Raw genomic sequence first — 5,586 nt, 5'->3', positions numbered from 1 at the left:
ACTAAAATATTTATTTTGTACAACTTAAGCTTTAAAAATATAATATTTATACCAATCATGTTTAATAATGAAATTAAATACTTTAAAATATAATTAAGATAATAGAACGGTTAATTAAATTATAATTGCCAAAATGGAAAATTCGCGGGTGTTACAAAATCTCAACCCGTTTGCACACAAATGCTACTATTCGCCCCGTCGCAAGCTTGTGATGGATAACCCATCACAAGCAAGACTTATTGAAATTGATAAAGAACTAGCATTGACAGATTTGACAATCACACTTGACATGTATAATAAATTTGGACCCAAGAGAACTACCAATACTAATTTTGAAAATTGTTCTATATTAAATATTCAAGTAGTTTTAAAAGAGAAATTTTTCGAACGATATTAGGGAGTCTAAGTATTGGTGGTGGTTGTGGTAATCGAGGTTTAAACGGGAGGATGAAAAGGTTATCATGGGAGATGATTTCTTTTGGAGTTAAGAGATTGGTAATTTATTTAGGGAAATGAAAGGAGAACTCGAAAATGAAATATTAATGGCGACTTTTCTTCGATATAAATGTCACCGATTTATTTGTTCGTTGCATATTCTCTATGATTAATACTACTATCAAATCAGAAGTTCGGCTGTTATAAATAATTACATGTTAGTTAAAATAAAGTCAATTTCGTATCATGCAGTCTCAAAACGGGCAATTTTACATATTAACAGAAGTTTATTTGGTCAGATTATTTTAAACGTGTTCAACACCAAACATTTTACAAAATGTTTTACTCTAAAAGAGCCAGCAACACTGATAAGTCTATTTTATATAGACTTTATCTCCTTATTTTGGCTCTAATATATATGCTTATTGCACTAACCTTAGTGATTTTATGAGCTAATATTGTATTCTAGTTGTCTTTGCATGGTTTATCACATTTTATAGGAATTTGAGCTCTTAGGAGTTTATTTCTAACAAATTTGCAAGAACTAGTATATAAGGCTAAGTGTGGAAGCAATATGGACCATAGTAAGATGTTATGGAAATAACAAGTCCAAGCATGAAGAATTGTGAAGTGGATTGACGCACAAATAAAATCAAAAATCAAGCCCAAGATTTGAAGTCCAACTAGGTGGAAGCTTAGGATGCTAAAATACATTGGATGCCATGTTTTAAGAGCTTAACCAGGTGATTAAACAAGGCATTAAACATCAACTTTGGATTCCTTGAGCATTAACTAGAGGAATTAAGAAGACGAAGCTGGAAAGCCATGACCCCGATCGGGGTTGGCATCCCCGATCGGGGTTTCCTTGCCCTTGGTGTTTACGTTTCAAGTCCTAGCTGCCTATAAATAGAGAGCTAGGTCCGACCTAATTAGCATCTTATTTTCATTACATTCTCACATTTCTTGTATTCGTAAGCACATAAAAATTCTCTCATAGTTTTCATTTTAGTTTTTATTGTTAAGCATTTGGTTATTGTTAAACATTTGGTTCTATTTATTCAAGCTTTTGGTTCTCATTTGTTCTTCCTTGCAAGTTCCTAAGTTCAAGTTCTATTTCTTATTTGGTAATTCTAGTTCTAGTTTATTTAGTTTACATTTCTATTTTAGTTTCACATAGTTTTATCATTAGTATTTTAATTCCATCACATAGTTTATTCTCATATTTCATAATTCATCTTTTAGTCTATATCATTTCTATAATCATGTTTAGCACTTCATATATCATAGTTTGTAGTTTACATTTCAATATGAGTAGCTAAATTTCCTTAGTCTAGGGACTAGGGAAGCCATGTAATAACTAATATATGTAAAATGTTAAATTAGGTTGATATAATATTGTCTAATTGTTTCTATCACATGTTTTTATCATCACGATTAATCTTTATTTAGTGGCCATATTCATCGATTAAGTTTGTTAATTCGTTCTATAAGTCGAGAGGCACAGAATTGAATTAGACTAAGCATGTGTAGTAGGACGACCTAGTCATAACGAGAGTTCTCTAGGACCCGGTCTATGGTTGACACTAATATCGAGAGGTGGGTGTCTTTAAGCCTAAACAATTGACAATGTTATTTATTCCGAGTTTAACATGAATATATATTTACAATTGCATGTGTGACCCGACTCCCATAGACTCCTTTAATCATATATTTTTATATCATTCTATTTGCTAATCATCAAACCAAAATAAACCAATCAATCGTTACCGACCTTGATAGATTTCTATTCATACCATTTCATAGCGCAATTCCCGTCTCCTTGTGTTCGACCCCTCCTACTACATTAATTTGTGTCAAGGGTAATTATCTTTGTTAAATGTGCGACATAGCCTATCAAATTTTGGCGCCGTTGCCGGGGAGCACGGTTTTATTACGTTTAGATTTGTTGATTTCTATCTTGTTTTCTTTTATCTTGAGGAACACTTGTTCCTTGAGACCGTTACTTACAATTTTCTAGAGATTGTTGTCTTATACCCAGGTCTTCTCTTAGTGGAGATTGCTTTCACCGGATTACAAGCCCGAGAAAACCTTTCGTAGAAGACGACATTTTTGGAAAGAAGTTAAAGAAGTCACTACTCCCGTGCAAGTTGAAAGTGCAAGAAAGTCTTACTTAGACGATCTTAAAGCTCTTAAAGAGGAGGTTTATAGTTCATCATCTCCACCACCACCACCACCACCATCATCTCCAATTAAAAAGATGGTGAAACTTTACAATCATTCCAACCCCACCGCGGCTATGCTTCCGGCTGGTATTACAACTACTCAAACTACCGCCCCGTAATTTGAGATCAAACCGGCTTTTATTAGCCTTGTGGAGAGGAAGCAATTTGGGGGAATTCCTTTGGAGGATCCCAACTTGCATGTGCAAAACTTTTGCGATTATTGCTCCATGATTCGGCAAACGGGCATCACTCAAGCCTAAATTAGGGAAATACTTTTCCCTTTCTCTTTGAAGGACAAGGCAAAACTTTGGATCATTAGCCTTGATCGCACCGCCATGGGAATCACAAATTGGGAGACATTGGCTCTTGCCTTCTATCAAAAATTTTTTCCACCGGAGAAAACTCAAACTTTGAGGAGCCAAATCACCAGATTCCATCAACAAGCTCTTAAGAGCTTGTATGAAGCTTGGGAGAGGTACAAGGAGTTGCAAAGGCAATGCCCACATCATGGGTTGGATGCTTGGTTCCTAGCTATAACATTCTATAATGGATGTTGTGCCATGTCCCAAAGGATTCTTGATTCCACCAACAATGGGCGGTTTGATCAAATTGACACCGATATTGCTCATGCCACAATTGAATCCATGGCGATCCATGACGCGCAATATGTCAATTCCCAAAGTGTGCCACTCAAGGGTGAGGAGGAATCTTCCGATAATTCCGTTTTGTTGGCTCAAATTGCCTTGCTCCAACACAATTGGCGGACCGGGATGCTAAAAATTCTCTTCAACAACTCAATGTCGTATCCTCTACTAGTCAAATTGTTGTTTGTGAAGGTTGCGGAGGTGTGGGTCATTGCACCGCTCTATGCCAAGCTACTATGGAGGAGGTATGTGCTTATCAAGCTTTTAGACAAAATTCTTATCCACCGGGTACATTTTCCAATACTTATAACCCGAATTCAAAATTTTACCCGAACTTGTCTTACAAAAGCAACAATGTGCTTAACCCTCAACCCCAACAAATTTTTGTGCCCCAACCAGAAAATAACTTCATCCCTCAACAACAAAGGTTTGTTAACCCACCGGGTTTTCAAAACCAACAACAAATACCACCGCAACAAAACTTCCAACAACAAGGTCCACCACCTCAAAATGCCCAACAAAATGATCAAGGGGGGAAACTTGAAGCTTTGGTAATGCAATTGGCTAAAGGTCAATCCGATTTGATGGCTCACTTACAAAAGAGTGATCAAGCCCACACTACCGCTATCAAGATGCTATAAAAATCAAATAGCTCAACTAGCCGCATCTAGCTCTTCAAGGAATACCGGCCAACTACCGCCCCAAGGTGCGCAACCAAATGAGATCGTTAATGCTATTTCTTTGAGAAGTGGTACAAGCTAAGATGGGCTATCCATGACTTTGGATGATGAAGTGGTTATTAAAAATTCCAAGCTTGGGGGAGATGCTCAAAAGAAGGCTAGTAAAGAGCCTCCAATTAAGGTTCGTGTTCCATTCCCTCATCGTTTATTAATGTATAAGATAAAGAGCAAGCTTGATACCAAAGAAAGTAACGAGGTGATTGTTGAGAAAGAGGTCTCTCCTAATGCTAAGGAGGGCGATGTCATTTCTAAGATGGTGGATGCTCCTATTGAGGTTGAGAAGGAGAAAGATGTGGAGGATGCTCTTCCAAGGGAAGTTGTTGAGACTCAAGTGTCGTTTCCCCACCGTCTAGCAAAGCACAAGGAAGAGAGTAAGTTTGGTAAGTTCTTGGAAGTTGTTAAGAATTTACAAGTTACCGTCCCATTTATTGAATTGCTCACCCAAGTCCCTTCCTATTCAAAGTTTATGAAGAAAATCCTCTCAAAGAAGCGATCCTTCAATGAGGTTGAGACTATTGCTTTCACCGAAGTTACCGTCCCATTTGCTTTCACCGAAGACTCTTACAAAATAAGTCTCCTCCGGAACTTAAGGACCCCAGTAGCTATTCTATTCCTTGCACTATAGGCACATATACCATTGATAAGGCCCTTTGCGACCTAGGTGCTAGTGTAAGCGTCATGCCCTATTCTATTTGTCAAAAACTTAACATAGGTGCTTTAAAATGCACAAGTATCACCTTGCAAATGGCGGACCGTTCTTTAAAGCGACCTTTAGGTGTCTTAGAAGATGTGCCCGTCAAGGTTGGTAAGGTTTACATACCCATTGACTTCCTCATACTTGATATGGCCAAGGACTCACAAACCTCAATTATATTAGATAGGCCATTTTTACACACCGTGGGTGCGCTAATCGATGTGAAAAATGGGAAGTTGACTTTAGAGGTGGGCGATGACCGGGTTACCTTTAGCAAGAACAACACCATTAGAAGCCCAATGTTACAAAAGTCTTTAGCTTGTTATTTATTTAGCACTGTGGACTCTCCTAATTCCTCTACTACACTTCGATCCTTACTGATGGATCCGTTAGAGGAAGATATTGGTGTTGATTGTTTTGTAGGTGACAATTCTAAGGGCACTAATGCTAAGAGTGCCGGAAGGAAAGGGGAATTTCCTTGGAAAAGTTTCAAATGGATGCGGAACGTGAAAGAAGCTATGAAAGAAAGCTCGGAAGGTGGCGAGCTCAAGGATGAAACTTGATCAAATTAGCTTCTTACGTCGTACGGGACGTTAAACCAGCGCTTCTTAGGAGGCAACCCAAGCTTTTATTTGCTTTTATTTGCTTTTGTTTTTAATTTTCCACAATTTACTGTTTTTTCGTAGAATTAGAAATAAAATACTAGACTTGACGATGTCTGTTTTTGTGATTTATAGGTGAAAAATGAGGAAAAGATAAGTCTATGAGGAAATTCACGCTTCTCCATGCAAAAACCCCGTTCGGGGACGTAACTTTCAAAAACGTGACGGAATTAGCAAATTACGGAAGCA

General features: G+C 37.6%; 1 non-coding gene across 1 annotated transcript; it reads right to left on the bottom strand.

Annotated features, from left to right (window-relative positions):
• Positions 1 to 3,064: 3,064 nt before the first annotated feature.
• Positions 3,065 to 3,171, bottom strand: LOC141634634 (small nucleolar RNA R71). Its single transcript, XR_012539360.1, has one exon. It is a non-coding gene; the product is annotated as a small nucleolar RNA R71 (small nucleolar RNA).
• Positions 3,172 to 5,586: the final 2,415 nt, after the last annotated feature.

The sequence above is a fragment of the Silene latifolia genome, chromosome Y (assembly GCF_048544455.1).
Source record: "Silene latifolia isolate original U9 population chromosome Y, ASM4854445v1, whole genome shotgun sequence".
NCBI classification, from domain to species: domain Eukaryota; kingdom Viridiplantae; phylum Streptophyta; class Magnoliopsida; order Caryophyllales; family Caryophyllaceae; genus Silene; species Silene latifolia.
Note: the sequence above shows the minus strand (reverse complement) of the source record. Positions and strands in the feature narration are given on the sequence as shown.